Source organism: Diabrotica virgifera, chromosome 7 (genome assembly GCF_917563875.1).
Source record: "Diabrotica virgifera virgifera chromosome 7, PGI_DIABVI_V3a".
NCBI lineage: Eukaryota > Metazoa > Arthropoda > Insecta > Coleoptera > Chrysomelidae > Diabrotica > Diabrotica virgifera.
The window spans coordinates 203,114,372-203,130,959 of NC_065449.1; positions in this window are offsets into that span (position 1 = coordinate 203,114,372).

Below are 16,588 nucleotides of genomic sequence, written 5' to 3' on the forward strand. Positions count from 1 at the left end.
AATTACCCTTTAAAGTTTGTCGTACTTCTTTAGAAACACCCTGTACTGATAAAGAGCATGTCTAGTTGTTAAAGTACATAACTTTTGTATTATCCAACATAAGCGAATGAATCAAAAAGCAGAATGTTAAGAAAACCTGAGCCTATAGTCGGGTTTTAATTTCAGTATTTTATAAATGCTAAAATATTCCACAGGGTGTTGCGAACTTTGAGAAAAAAACACAGTTTGATTCGTACACCCAGTATACAATGAGAATTTACCTGTTTTGCAAAAATATTATTACAGGGATATTGACAAAAAATAGGGCTATAACATATTCAAACAATCACTTAAATCGGACAACAGGTTTAGGAGATACGCGACATCAAAAATGACCTATTTTTTAGGGTGCCCGTTTTCTATGACGCGCAGTGTAATAAATATTATCCTATTTATTATGAATTACCTTAACGTTATTACATTTTATAATCTGATTGAGTACAATCAAGTATTATTATTAGCTATGAGTTTAAATTGGTTTTAAACTTAAGTTGGGAGAAACCATTTTTGATTACATTAAATTTACTCAATACAATATATTTCATTCTGACAAGACATTCTGATGAATTATTTAAAATATATTTAAATTAATGACTCTCAATTAGCAAAACAGTTTTATATAAAAATTACTAGATTGTTGGTGATTCACAAAGTCAGGCAAATATTCAGGCAAATATGCAGGCTGAAAAGTAAGATATATGCGCATATAATATGCTTACTATTTCTGTCAAATATGCATGCATATCCATTTATTTGTGTCAAATATGCATGTATATGCATATCTTATTTGTGTCAAATATGCACATATATGCATTTATTTAAACAAAATGTGCACTTCATAAACCGTTTAAATATACATAATAACTTTATAAAATATTTGACAATGACATGCGATGTGGACGTCGGAACGTTAATAAAATCATTTTTTTTTTTTAGATAAATTGTGGCTTATTTTACATTAATTGACTACAAAAATGCCAAAAGGAAATAGCTTCAGAACAAAATTATAAAATATTAGTTGTAAGCTTGATATTATAAAATAAAACAAAACTTTTAAGCGATTATTTTAATTATATAAATATAATATACATGATTATTTATTTAAAAAACAATATGTGATACGTTTTTCAAAATTTTATAACAAAAAGTTGTGTCGTCTCTCTGTAAACATATGTTTGTATATAGAAAAGCTCCGTTCTACATACATCCACCGAAGTTATAGGAGCGTATTTAAAATCATTTAAAACTTCAACCTCTACATTTAGTGTTTCATCAAACACCCCACTTTCAACATTTGTAACCTTAGATAGAAATATGAAACCAGTATTTTTATTAATGACTGAATTTAATTTTTTTTAAAAGGTCTTTGACAATTTAACACTTAACCATTTTGCAAATAGTTCAATTTTTTTATTAGTTTAACTGCTTCAATTAAAAATAATCTTGTATCCTGTAGCTGAAGGAGATGCAACTTAGCACAAAATCATAGTTTGATTTTATACAGGGTGTTTCATTAATAATTGTCCCTGTGGTAACTGGAGAAACATTAGCACAAAATACGAAGATTTAACCTAAAGCACTTAAATAAAATGTGGTTCCTTACTGAGTTACAGGGTGTTTTATTTAAATATTTAAAAATTATTTTTGCTCAGCATTTTAAAACTGTTCGACATATCCTTTTCATACTTGGCAGAAAGTGCAATTTCTAGACACCCTACTAAATTGGAATAAACAAACGTTTCTGGCTACTACCAGAGGCGTACGACAGGGGATGGTGAATGGCTGACCCTTCTCAAATTCTATGCCACTGGACGAATCACTATTTTAGTGCCATTTTTAGATTCTGCAAAAATTTTTCTACGTAAATAATATACTTTTCATTGGTAACGATAAAGTCAATCGTTTTCGAGATATTTGAAGTTAAATATGAAACGGCACAGTTATGATTAATTTATCATATGATTCATATGATTAAAATTTAAAAATATTTGTACCCAGTACTTTAAAACTATTTGGCCTATCTTTATCATACTTGGCAGAAAGTATAGGTACGGTACACCCTACTAAATTAAGATAAATAAACGTTTCCTGCTTCTACCAGAGGCGTACGACAGGGGATAATGGCTGGTTGACCCTTCCCAAATTATACGCCACAGATGAAATTACTATTTTAGTGTAATTTTTTTATTTTGCAATACTTTTTATGTAAATAATATACTGTTAATTCGTAACGATAAAATGATTAGTTTTCGAGATATTTGAAATTAAAAATGAAGCGACACAATACATTAATCAAAATAACCGTGTCGTTTCATTTTTAGCTTCAAAGATCTCGAAAACTAATGACTTTATCGTTACGAATGAAGAGTATATTATTTTCACAGAAAGTATTGGAGAATCCAAAGATTAAACTAAAATAGCAATTTCGCCAGTGGCGTAGAATTTGGAAAGGGTCAACCATTCACTTTTCCCCGTCGTACGCCTCTGGTAATAGCCAGAAACGTTCGTTTAACATAATTTAAGTAGTTTGTACAGTACACTCAAAAAAATTTAGTTCGTAATAGTGATAAACAGTGATTACTGAATAGTATTTCGTTGTCACAACAATTTAATTTGTTGTTTCAACGAACTTTTAGACATTGACGAATGTATTTGTTTATTGTCACAATGATTGAATAATAATTGTGAGAATAACTAGAGTACATTAATCAATAACACTTAATTTATTCAGCCAATAACTTAGTTTCGTATATTTAATAAATACTGTTAATTCTGGCAGCAACTCACGTTCTTGATTTCGTAGATGACAAGCAATTACCTTGGTTTATCGTGAAAACGTACAGATTTCATTAAAACAATGTACAAATGTTGTTAATATAGAGTAATATATGATTATTGAATAGATGTAAATTGATTGTTGTGACAACGAATGCATTAATCAATCTACTACTGCATTTAATACCCACAACCAATGCGTTCATTGTGACAATAATCGTAGTTGTTGAGACAATAAATGTTCTGCTTGACCATTTGAAAGTTAACGGCTTTTCCTTATCGTGATACCCCTAGATTCTCTGTGTTACCGAAGTGCCAAATAATAATTGCATTTCGTTTTCAAGTGTAGTCCGTAGTAGAAGGAAGTTTTTGTGTGTCTATTATCGTGAAATTTCGGTCGAATTCTTTTTAAATGTATTCATTTTTTTCGAATCCTGAGAAAACTAATTCTTATTTTTGAAAATTTAAATGCAAAATAAAATATTACAGTATATTCAAGGGTCTGAAGTCCCTGAGAACCTCTATAATGATTATTTTAATAAGTCACAGGGGTGAAAAAGAGAAAATTTAGTATGATTTTTAATTTCAAATAGGCATACTATTCAACAGAAACTTTTGTTTATTCTAAGGGACTTTCTGCCCACGGTAATAATGTAATATTTTATTCTGCGTTTAAATTTTTCAAAACTACTTATTAGTTTTCTCATAATTCCAAAAAAAATTAATGCGTTTAAAAAGAATTCGATCGAAATTTTGCACCTGCGCTCTCAAAAAGGATTAAAGTGTTATACATTTTTGGAATCACTATTTCAAACGCTTTTAAATAAACTGTCACATGACGTACTTTCCCATTAAAAAAAATCAAAGTTACGCCGCGCCTGTCACCTGAAGAGGGATCGTGTAAAGTTCGAAACATTGATGTTATAATATACTATGATTATTTTAAAAATCGACCTGTCCGAGCGTTTTGCTTATGTGCTAAAAATAAATAAGTTAATAAGGGGGTGGGGGAGTGTAACACTTATTCCAGTACACTGTATAAGTGAAATCATATGAAAAATCACACAGTGTAAAGTCCTTTAGGTTAAGGACAAAAAAGGGGGATTTAAAAAATTATTATTAATCAATTAATATCATACATTGGGCTATTGCATTCAGTAATTATTAATATAAAATACGTTCATAGTAGGAATGAACGAAACTGACTGTAAGAATGAATAGAATTGCTTGTAAGAAAAACCGTATTTATTGTATGAATAAACGGAATTAGTTGTAACAATAAACGGAAATAATTGTAGAAATAAACGAAATACGTTAGGAGAAATAACACTGTTATTGACACAACGAATAGTCTTCGTCGGTCAATTAACGACGTTGTTGTTTCAATAAATAGTGTTCGTTGACTCAGTGAACAGAGTTCGTAATATCAATAAATAGTGTTCGTTGACTCAGTGAACAGAGTTCGTAATACCAATAAAGTGATATTATGGTATACATAATGAATGTTCATCCATTCAATAAACGTAATACATTGGCTCAACGAACGAAAATAATGAATTGATGAACATCCTTTTGTTGTCCCAATAAAACCAAGAATTGGACAAATTTTAAGTATTGCGTTTGTTGTCTGAATTAACATTTTTATTGATATTACGTACCTTTTTCGTTGAGTGTACCTATACTTCCTGCCAAGTATGAAAAGGATATGTGGAACAGTTTTAAAATGCTGAGCAAAAATAGTTTTTAAATTTTTAGATAAAACACCCTGTAACTCAGTAAGGAACCACATTGTATTTAAGTGTTTTAGGTTAAATCTTCGTATTTTGTGCTAAAGTTTCTCCAGTTACTATATGGACAATTATTAATGAAACACCCTGTATATAAAAGTTGCTGTGGTACTATTTTATTTTTCACCAATTCTTTGGAAATTGTCAGTGGTTCGGAAGAGTCGTCAGCTAATTCCGTTATCATTGGCTTCAATTCAGCAAAAATTGTTGTATAAAACATTGCAGCCTCTAAACAAGTTCCCCGCCTAGTAACAGTAAGTTTTGGTAGAAGAAAGAGAAAGACTAGGCAAATGTTCTTTATACAACTGTGATCTTATAGGTGTATTAAGAAATATTTTTTTCATATTTGAAATTAAATTAATAACAGGAAATTTATTTCTAATTTCTTCTAAGACCCCATTTAAACTATGTGCTAGGCAAGTTGTATGTACTAAACATGGATAAAAATTTTTCAAATTGTTTCCTACTTTAATCATGTAAGGTGCAACATCTGAAAGAAACAGCAAAAATTTTTCGTTAGGAACAGCTAAAGGAAGAAAAGATTTGCTAAACTGTCTTGCAAAAACCTTGTAACTGTTAGTGTGTTGGTTTTATATAACAGCTTGAAAGAAATTAAAAACGATTTACAAACTTGCTCATTTTTAAGAGATCCGATTAATAAATGTGCGATGTAACGCCCAGAAGGATCAATTGTTCCACACATACATAAATAGTATATTGTACAACCAGTGAGAAAAAAGACATATTTCTCACGAGCACAGAAGTTTGTTGGCACCAGCCGAGGCATGAGGCGAGGGCCGCAAATCAAGCGAGGAAGAAATATGTCATTTTCTCATGTGTTGTACACTGTGCTTTTTGTATGGATGCGGTTTTGTCAAGAGTTCAAACTTCAAAATTAAATAATTTAGGTGCTTTTAGGTATATTATATGCAAAAATTAAAAAAAAATACATATACATGTAGGTATTTAATATTCTTAAAATTTATATACCTTATTTTTTAAAATTCTAATTAACAGTTATTTTTGAACAGTTTTGAAAGGTAATTTTTGGTAGGTTTTGCTTTAACACATTTATTTGATAACATTAATTGTGTTTGTATTGTGCATGTTACCATGGAAACGGCGATCATGGTATGGAAGACCGTAGAAGAACCCGTGAGAAAAACATTTCTCACTGAAATGGTCGACTTTTCTCACTGCGTAAGGAATTGTTCGTTTTGAATATATGTAAGTAGTGAGAGAAGTTGCATATTGTATAGCATCCATAGAAAAAATAATTGTCTCCTATATTTAATTTTATTTTACTCAGTACCGCAGAATAATATACAGAATCGACCTCGTTTCTTTTTAAGCTTCCTTCACTTGGAATATTCCATTTGCAGTATTTTCTAAGAAACATGCGCAAATTTTCGTTTGATAATTTGGACAAAGGTATATTCGAACTCAACAATGCTTCGCACAAATCATGGTTAAATATCTCTTGCTCACTTGATTTCCGATTAGTTGATTGTAAGCACCTAGATCAGAATAATATTACAAATTTTGGAAATATCAGGTATAGTATTTTTACTACAAAAGCGATATTACGTAGGTCAAAATTTTTGACGTAAGAGAACTGTCAAAACATTAGAATGTGACTTTTCATTATTGCCATGTTTATTAATAAACGTAAAAGAACTGTCAAAACATTAGAATGTGACTTTTCATTATTGCCATGTTTATTAATAAACATGGCAATAATGAAAAGTCACATCCTAATGTTTTGACAGTTCTCTTACGTCAAAAATTTTGACCTACGTAATATCGCTTTTGTAGTAAAAATACTATAAATACGAAGGTATTTGAACCATGAATCAACAAATAAATTCGTTTTGAAAACCTATTATATGCACTTTATTTTTAAATATACATACCAGTATATGCAAAATTCAAAAGAAAATACAAAAATATGCAAATGCATATATGCATATGTACTCTTGCATATTTGCCTGATTCGTATACCTACTAATTTTTAAATCAAAATTTTACCAATATCTGAATTATAAACAGTCAATGCCAAAATGTTTATTAAATTTTACCTAATTTTCTAGAATTTAATATTCAATCCTTATTAGGTCTTCTTCGGTTCTTTCAAATGAACAGTTGTTTATTTTTTCCAATTAACGTAGTTTCACTTCTTATTGTGTTGTACAAAAATTATTACATTGACAGTTGGTTAACTAAGTCGAGGGTTAACAATACCATTGTCAACTCTTAACTTCTTCCCGCTATTTGGCAAGTAGGATCTGGACCGGGACTTCCTGTCCCCGAGCTATCAGCTACTGATAACGTGTAAGTTTTGTAAACCCGAATCTGATAAAAGTTAACATAGTCAGGCGAAGTTTCATTGATCGACAGAAAACTTAAAACTACCTACAGTTGTCTACCATATGAGATAAATTATCAAGATATTTTATGTCAAGGGGTCGTTCAAGTATTACGCATTATAAGTTAATACAATTTGGGGCGAGGGAGCTCTTCTAAGACACAAGAATACATTTCGTGCTTGCTATTACTCGGATATAATTTTCAGAAAGGCTTTTTAAGACTTTGGAGTGAAAATCAATGGTAAACTGAGTAATATCACCCTCCTCCTCCTAATTGCCTTCTCTATTGAGGTTGGCGATCAATATGGCAAATTTCTTTCTGTTCTGGGCTTGATGAATTAAGTCATTCCTTGTTTTGTGGGTGCAATCTCTGATGTTTCGGAGCCAGGATTTTTTCTTTCTTCCTATACACCTTTTACCTTCGATTTTGTCTTCTAGTATTATTTGGAGCTGCTCAAATTCCCTATGGCGCAATATGTGTCCAAGATATGACGTCTTTCTTATTTAGTTTTAGTCTTAGTCTTTCTAAGTTTAGCTCACAACGACCCTGTAATCTTACGCGATAGCCTCCAGGGTATTTAGGAGCTGCTGCATTGCGTAAACACGACCAGAAGAAAAATTAATGTTTCTAAGATAAAATCTGTGTTGCTCAGTACTCATACTATGCTATATTGCGGACCAACTATACCAAGAACAGAAGTGCAGAATTTAAGCAGCTCCCACAAAGTTTCTAAATGTGAAATCATGCGTCTGTGACTACAACTTAAACCTAAAATTACGACAAAAATGATTAAATTCTATATTTGGTCAGTGTTGTTACACGATACCGAGACCTGGACCCTGAAGGCTGATATGATCAATCGCCTTGAGGCGTTTGAGGTGTAATTGCGTAGACGAATACTCCGCTGACATTGGGTCTGATCACAATCCCATAGTAGCTGTAACCCAATTAATATTAAAAAAGGTGATCAAAAAGAAGTCTCGCAAAAATATTGATAGAGCCCAATTACAAGACGAGAAAGTTAAGGAATCAGTTCAAAGACAACTGAACGAAAATTTGATTTGGGAAAATATTGGTGATAATGTCGATTAGGGTTTAAATAAAATCGTAACAACAGTAAAAGAAATCTGTGAGAAAAATTTACAAGGCAGGTCAAAGCTAAAAAGGCAGGCTTGGATGACAGATGACATATTGGATTCGATGGAACAACGGCGACTAGCGAAAAATAACGAAACACTTTATAACAGCATACAAAAAGAAATCCGACATAAAATATGAGAAGCAAAGAGTGAGCATCCAGCCAAACAGTGTCATGACATTGAAGAACTTGAAAAGAGATACGACACGTTTAACATGTATAAAAAAAGAATGTGTGTGTACTTTGTACGCACGTAAGAAGATATTCTTCTATTATATAGGTAATTTAAACGAAGTAAATATACTTAACAGGTTATTTGTATTTTATTTAAAAATTAAACTAACTTTCTTATCTACCACTTTCAAAAAATTTTTATTAAAATAACGAAAAATAAAAAAAAAGTATGAATCGTCCAAGGATTAGAACCCGCGACCTTCCGTGTGCTTCCGTTCTCTGTCCCACCGCTCTGCCAACTACGCCATCGAGCCACTTGAATTGACACGTAAGTTTCGGATATAATTACACAACACGGCGACAAACTGTAAAAATGTTATGCCTACATATTTTATTATTTTACTACAGGGAAACACAAATCCAAAAACACAAGAATTATAATAAACAATACATTTCCTAAAACCACTAATATATTCTTTTAATGCCTTATTTGCACGGTTACAGATACATACATACCTATCTTGAAAGATTAGCAATGAACTACATACTGTCAGTGTGCGCAGGCGCGTGGTTCATGTACAATTTTACCCTCAATCGATTCGCCGCTAAAGAATAATATCTTCAAAAAGTGAAAGAAGCGGCTGGTATCTTCAATAAGAAACAAACTGCATTGCTACAGGATGAACATGGTACAGTAATATTTGAAGTAGATGACAAACTTAAAGAATGGGAAAATTACGTCACGAACCAATTCGAAGACGATAGGAGTAGTTCACCTCCCGATATTACTAACTGCGACGGATCCCTAATAACACGCTCTGAGGTTATAAAAGCCATACAATCATCAAAATATGGCAGAGCGACTGGTCCTGATGAAATTTCAACTGAAATATACAAATGAGGGAGATGGATATGTCGAAAATTTTTACCTGGGCCAGAGAAAAGCAGCCTATGCAGTCTCTGATGAACCTCTAACAAGAGGTGAAATCGATAAGAGTGCTGGCTGTACTCTCTGATCTGAGTAAAAATTAAGACAGTTTTGGTTTCGCACCGCAACTGAATGAATAAAAATGGTATACATTTTTATTTTTATATTAGTATTACTCCTATAGAGTAACTAGGTCCATTTTCCGTTGGAACTTTACCACGCTGCAGACGGGGGTTGTGAATTGCATAGTGTAGAATTCCTTCCCTTTAGTCTTCACTGCAGCATCCATGTGCTTGCATATTGTAGAAGCCTTGGAGGTTGTCACCAGGAAATGGGCCAATAAAGTTTTTCAATTAAAAATCTTTTAAAAATATTTAATTTACAAATATTTTTATTAGGTTGAAAAACTTAGTCTTTTTTTTTTTGAAATATACAAGCTTATAAATGATAGCAAGGTTTAAGAGGCTATAACTTCGTTTTTCAATACCATTTATACCAGCGGACAACTACCTAATGGTTGGTCTAATTCACTGTTTATAGCTCTACCTAAGAAGACAACAGCAAAAATGTTTGCTGATTATAGAACCATCAGTTTGTTAAACCACTTATTGAAAATTTTTCTGAAGGTAATGCATGGTCACATCTACAATAAATGCGAGGAATAACTGGATGATACACAGTTTGGTTCCCGTAACGGGTTTGGAACGAGAGAGGCACTGTTTGGAATGAACGTACATGCTCAAAGATGTCGAGATATATATGTAGATATATGCTGTTGTTTTATTGACTTTCAAAAGGCATTTGATCGTGTTAAGCACTCTATGTTGATCGAAACTCTAAAAGACATTTGCTTGGACGGCAGAGATGTTTGAATAATTGCAAATTTATATTGGAATCAAACAACATCAGTTTTAGTAGATGGTGTGGAATCACAGGCTCTTAATATTAAAAGAGGAGTACGGCAGGGATGCCCCTTGTCACCCCTGCTTTTCAACGTTTACTCCGAAAGAATTTTCAGAAAAGCACTTTTTTGTGCACTTTTCACAAAAGAAGGAATACTTATGAACCGTAAAGTCATCAATAATTTACGATAGGCGGACGATACAGTACTCCTAGCTTATAGTCAAGAAGATCTGCAAATAATAATTGATAGTATCGTTGAGAGTTGTACTAAGGCAGGTCTGGATCTGGACATACGGAAAACCAAAATACTCGTAATAAGTAAACAACAGCATATAAAACCGTCTATATATGTAAATAATACCAAACTTGAGAAAGTTGATAAAATCGTTTACCTTGGACAGCAATTAAATTGTAACGCAGAAAGTCACGGCGAAATTAGATCTGGGATAGAGCAGGCTAGAGCCGCTTTTAGAAGGATGTCCAAGGTTTTATGTAACAGACCTAAAATTGGCATTAAGGATCCACCTACTTCGCTGCTACGTGTTCTCGGTCTTACTTTATGGTGTCGAGTCCTGGACTGTGAATAAAATCGATCTAAATTGCCTTGAGGCTTTCGGAATGTGGTGCTATAGAAGAATTTTAAAAATTTCCTGGGTGGAGAAAATTCGAAACTCCACAATACTAGAACGTCAACAAGACTACTGAGATCATAAAAAGCATCAAGCAGAGAAAGCTGGAGTATTTCAGACATGTAATGAGAGGTCCCAAATATAGGTTGCTACAAAATATCATGCAAGGAAAAATAGCAGGCAAACGAAGTCCAGGACGAAGAAGAACCTCATAGCTGAAGAACTTGCGAGATTGGTATGGTGTTGATACAAGCATGCTGTTTAGGGTGGCAGTGAATAAAATTAAGATAGCTATGATGATAACCAACGTTCTGAAAGGACATGGTACATGAAGAAGAAGAATACTTCGAATACCCTGTCCTGCGATGCAGACCAACAAAGCTATGTTAAATAGAGCAAATGCCGCTCGTGAGTTATTAAAAATGATTAAAACAAAAAATATTTCATAACAATTCGAAGCTTTAGATCCCCGAAAATCTAAAAACTTATAGATTTTCTTATCTAAAACTTTGAATTATTTTAATTAGATGTCGCCGCAACAGCCTGGATGTCATTGCTTAGATGAATAGACATGATGTGGAATGCAATGTTAGATTCCCGCTAGGCTTCTCCTTATTTCAAAACAATTCGAAATTTTAGATGCGAAAATCTAAAAACTTCTATATTTTCGGATCTAAAACTTTGAGGGCCTCTCTGAAGATTTCAAAAGAGTGAAACGTACGTAAGGCAGAAGTCCACAATAGATCAGATCTTCGTTTTGAGACGTTATAGAAACACATCATCTCTTCATTGACTTTGAGAGTGCCTATGATATTATCCATCGAGAATTTCTGATCAACGCCCTGAAAGAGTTTAATATTCCAACTATCTCATTGATACAGTAAAAGAAACACTAAAAGTACAAAGCAGGGTTCGAATTCAAAACGCACTAACAGATACAATCCATGTTAGAACGGGCCTACGACAGGGAGATGCCCTATCCTGTATTCTATTCAACATCATATTAGAGAAAATAATTAGAGAGCCAAAAGTTAACAGCAGAGGAACAATAATAACAAAAAGTGTACAAATATTGGCATTTGCAGATGATGTTGATATCATAGCTGGAAGCAAAAGAGAAATGATAGAAGCATTTAATGCTATAGAAAGAGCGGCACAAAACAGTGGCCTAAATATTAATGAAATAAAAACCAAATACATGAAGGACAGCAAATCGACAGGCCAAAGAAACCTACAGAATCTGACAATAGGAGGCTATAACATCGAAAGCGTAAAATTTTTTACATATCTAGGTTCACTAGTTACCGCAGATAACAATGTCAGCGAAGAAGTTAAGAGAAGAATACATATTGCTAATAAAACATATAATGGACTCATTAAACATCTAAGATCTAACAACATCACTAGAAAAACCAAATGCAAAATATACAAAACCCTGATAAAACCGGTCCTTAATATATGGATCAGAGACATGGACACTGTCGAAAAGCGATGAGAATCTATTAGGTACGTTTGAACGAAAAATCCTTAGACACATATATAAGGGGGTGAAAGAAAAAGATATGGCGCAGAAGATATAATTTTGAACTATACGCAGCATACAACGAACCCGACGTCATAACATCCATAAAGATCGGACGTCTGCGCTGGATGGGCCATGTTCAACGAATGTTGGAGACCGAAACACCAAAACATATAATAAAGCAAACACCAATAGGGAGAAGGTCAAAGGGAAGACCCAAACTTAGATACATGGAACAAGATCTGAAAACACTTGAGATTACCCACTGGAAGAACAAAGCAAGGAACAGAACAGAATGGTGGAAAATCGTATAACAAGCTAGGACCCAAAAAGTGTTGTCGAGCTACTGATGATGATGATGATGATAATGATGATGATGATGAAACGTACGAAAGAGGATGATGGTCGCCTCAACAAAATGAAACATTAACTGTCTTTCATTATATTTCATACCTAGTTCATGTATTTCTAAAAAAGTGGTACAGAATCATTCAGATTATCATAAAGTAAAATTGACTGCCATATAGTAACTGTAGGGAAGATGTCATGACTCAAGAACATTCGCGATTGAATAATAATACGCAGTGTCGAACAACTATTTTAATTAGCTGAAGACCGTCAACAATAATTATTAGCAAACGTAATTGCCAAAGTTAGGAGGACCTAATATTACACCGACAGAAAAAGATACGTACCTACCTAGTGATTTTCTTTTTAATTTTTAATGGGATGAAGCAAAAAATGTATCCAAGGACCAAGTAAGGCCAAGTAAGGGAAAATTTAAAAAATCGTAAGATTAAGTATTGTAATGGTTATTTTGGTGTAATGTAACGTTTAGGAAGGGAAAGGAGAGTTTGCAGAAAAATATTACGTTACATGGAAGGGAAGGAAGGAAAGATAGGTAGTGGACGTTTAGATAGAAACATCACATCGTATTAGTGAAACATGCGAACAGACTGAGTTCCTCAAGTATCAGTAAGTCTCTTGAAAATTATTTTATAAAACACGATTCAACTAAAAACACGGAAGTTAAAGTTGCTGAACTCACTAAGGCTTTTCATACGATCAAGCAATACCACGTGAAATAACCGTACCAGTAAGTAATGTACAGCATTATGTTTAGTCACTCTGAAACTGCGTCTAGCGTCTAGTTTAGCTCAACCATAACAAAGCAGTCAGCTCTGGAACTGGTGTTTTAGCTCCATTCAGCTTGAAAAGTAGTATTGAAGAGATAAATAAATCCCCTTTTTATGGCATTTCAACCGATACAAGTAGTTATAAGGTCGTAAAAATCTTTTCTACTGTGCTTCAATTTTTGACATAAATGAAGGGATGCAGTCAAAGGTATTAAAAGTTAATCTTTTGCAGTATGAAACGCATCAGATGAGATAAGATATAAAATATATAAAATAAGTAGTATTTTGGAGATGCGAACCAACGTACCTACTGCAGTGGCGACGCGTGACTTTTTCTAAAGTGTTACCAAACCAGATGTAAAAAAATATTATTTAAAAAAAATTATTTTGAACCTCCCAAATATAAGGTTTTGTTTTCAATCCTGTGGAATAAAATAAAACAAATCACTATTCCCAAATTATATGTAATTATGTATATGTAACAGGTATAACAGTAAATAATAAACAAACTAAACATATTATTCTACCATAAAATTAACATAAAAAATGAACAAGTAGGAAAAAGAATAGATTTTGAAAACTATTGTTTATATTTTAATTCTTCCATTTTCAATATTATAATTTTTTTTCTTCAAAATTATATATAAAAAAATATACAAGAAGAATAACTTTTCAAGTAGTTGATCAATTACGCAATACGTAGCAACACTTATCCATGTTTAAATGCACGCACACTGTAATCTGTAATAGGTACTAAACTAATGTTACCAATACTCAAAATGGTTACAATACTGATATACACAGCGTGCCCTCGCGCCGTCGCTAACAGAGCCGTCGCTCCTCCAAAATTTTCAGAAACGAGCTAGTCCCGAGCGATAGCGAGGTTTCTCCTGCGTAACCACTGCCAGTATTGGTAACAGCATATAATAACGTGCAATGGATTCACATATCTCTCCAATATTTTCGTGCGTCTAGTTGGCTATTTACTGAATTAGGTACTATTAACAAATATTTCTGTTGGTAAAAAATATAAATGGAATTATTTCATAACAGTCATAAAATATTTAATGCAAGAGTTTTAACTGTTACCAGTGGTAGCAGTGGTTACATGCACGCTTCGCCAGTGACCTACTGGCAAAGTTTACATAAACACACCCATTGCCACTACCCATATTTTGTAATAAGTTACCATTCAAAATATATTTAACTAAATTGCTTTTTATTATAAGGTTCACTTTTCAGTAATATTATTTGTTAGCTGATATTTTCCTTTTAGTACTTTGTATTAGTAGGTACCTTGGGTAAAACCAGGGGTAGTAATAGGCGGTTGAAGCGTAGCACTGGCCTTGTTACCTTCCTTGTATACCGTAAGCCCTAGATATAGCAGACTACCCTGCTATAATCCCCAAACTGTTAGTCGAGAGATCATGATACCTACTTCTTTAAATCCTGATATTTTTATATTTTATTGTGAAATAAAATCATTAAATTTAAGTATTTTTAAAATAATAATTTATAACCATATTATGGTTAAAACCTTGTTAAAGCTATATAATAACCAACAGCCGTCACCTCTGTTGGAATTTGAGTTATATGTGGCTAATATATTTCAAGATCATTCAAGTTTTCTTGTACTGTTGTAAGATTACGCTTCTCCCTTATAGATGTCAGTAGTTGTAGAAGGAGTTATGGAAAATTTTAATTGAAAATACCTAATACTTAATATACATTTTCATAACGTAACATAAATAATTTTTTAATTATTCCTAATATTTCTTGAGCGCATTTCTGAAACATTCTTCGACAATGATAAATTGTCGACTCATAATTACTATAAATTGCCTTTTTACTACTTTTAAAAGCTTTAAGTATTGGCAGGAATTTTTTTTTATTAAAGAAAAAATTTACCGCATCCACCAAGAGGTTATTAGCGGCATTACTTGATAAACAAAGGTTAACAATAATTTTTAACAAATAACAAATAGCTAGATTTTGTACAAAAATATTGATTTAGATTAGATAGTAAGTCTTTTACTGGACAGTTTTTCTCCTGATAAAGCTGGTAGAGTGTTCTATACGTAGGCGCGTTAGAACCGTTTGAATAAACCGTAAACTAGCACTTGTTTTCCACTGTCGTGTGTCTGGTTTTACTGATCTTAGATTAGATTTCGACAGAAACCATTCGCGTTGCCACTGACCAATCACTTTTTGTTAAAAGAAAAACGTTTTGAGATCATTACATACACACTCGCACACTAATTCAGAATTCCGCACTTAATGCTGCATTACGAGAAACTTCTGTCTGCCTCTTCCTTGCCTATAATTCCTATATGTGATGGGATCCATATAAATTTCGGAGTCGTGTTGTTTTCTTGTGCAATTTGTAGTTCAGTTTTTATTAGTTTCTCTAAAGGACTTTTAGGATACAGGTGCTGCATTGCAAGGAGAGAGTTGGGTGAGTCGGTGAGAAACAGAAATATTTGACAGGTTTGCATGTTTCAGGGCGCGATACAGAGCAAATAGTTCGTTGCAAGTAAAAAAGGAGAACATAAGTTGCTAATCTTTGATGACTGTGATGTATCACTTTCTAATCCGGAGCTCACCTCTCCAAGATGAGCAAGTATTTTTTTATTCAAGTTGGTCAGCCTTGTTTTTATTGATCTTTCTTTTAAGTAGGGACGGATCTTCTTTAACATGTCACTGAGACCTCTCAAATCAGAAGTGTAGTCATTGATTGAGATTATGGGGTTCGATAAGCCAGCTATGCTCTCTAGGAGGAGGACTAATTGATCGCAGTTCAACGGAAATGATGGTTCGTGATTATTGATGAAGGTTTTGGCAGGATATATCATGCCAAAAATGGATACATTGGAATGCGTTGTTTCTTCAAGTTTAGATGTCTTTGGCTTCTTTCGAGTTGCTGTAGGTTTTGGTACTACAAATGGGTTTTCTTGAAGTGTAATGTCGGTTTCTGGAGAGGCGACTTCACTTATAGAGCGTTTTAAATGAGTTTCTTTGTTTTCGGTCACTTCGGTATTTAGATTTGGTAATTTTGACTCAGTATGTTGTGAAAAGGTGCTTTGGTGTGATAATGTGGTTGGAGTTTGATTAGATTGGGACGTTTCAGGTTGGTTAGTCGTACTGGTAAGGGTTTGCGTAGGAATTGATACTGTTGCTGTTTCTGCAGCCG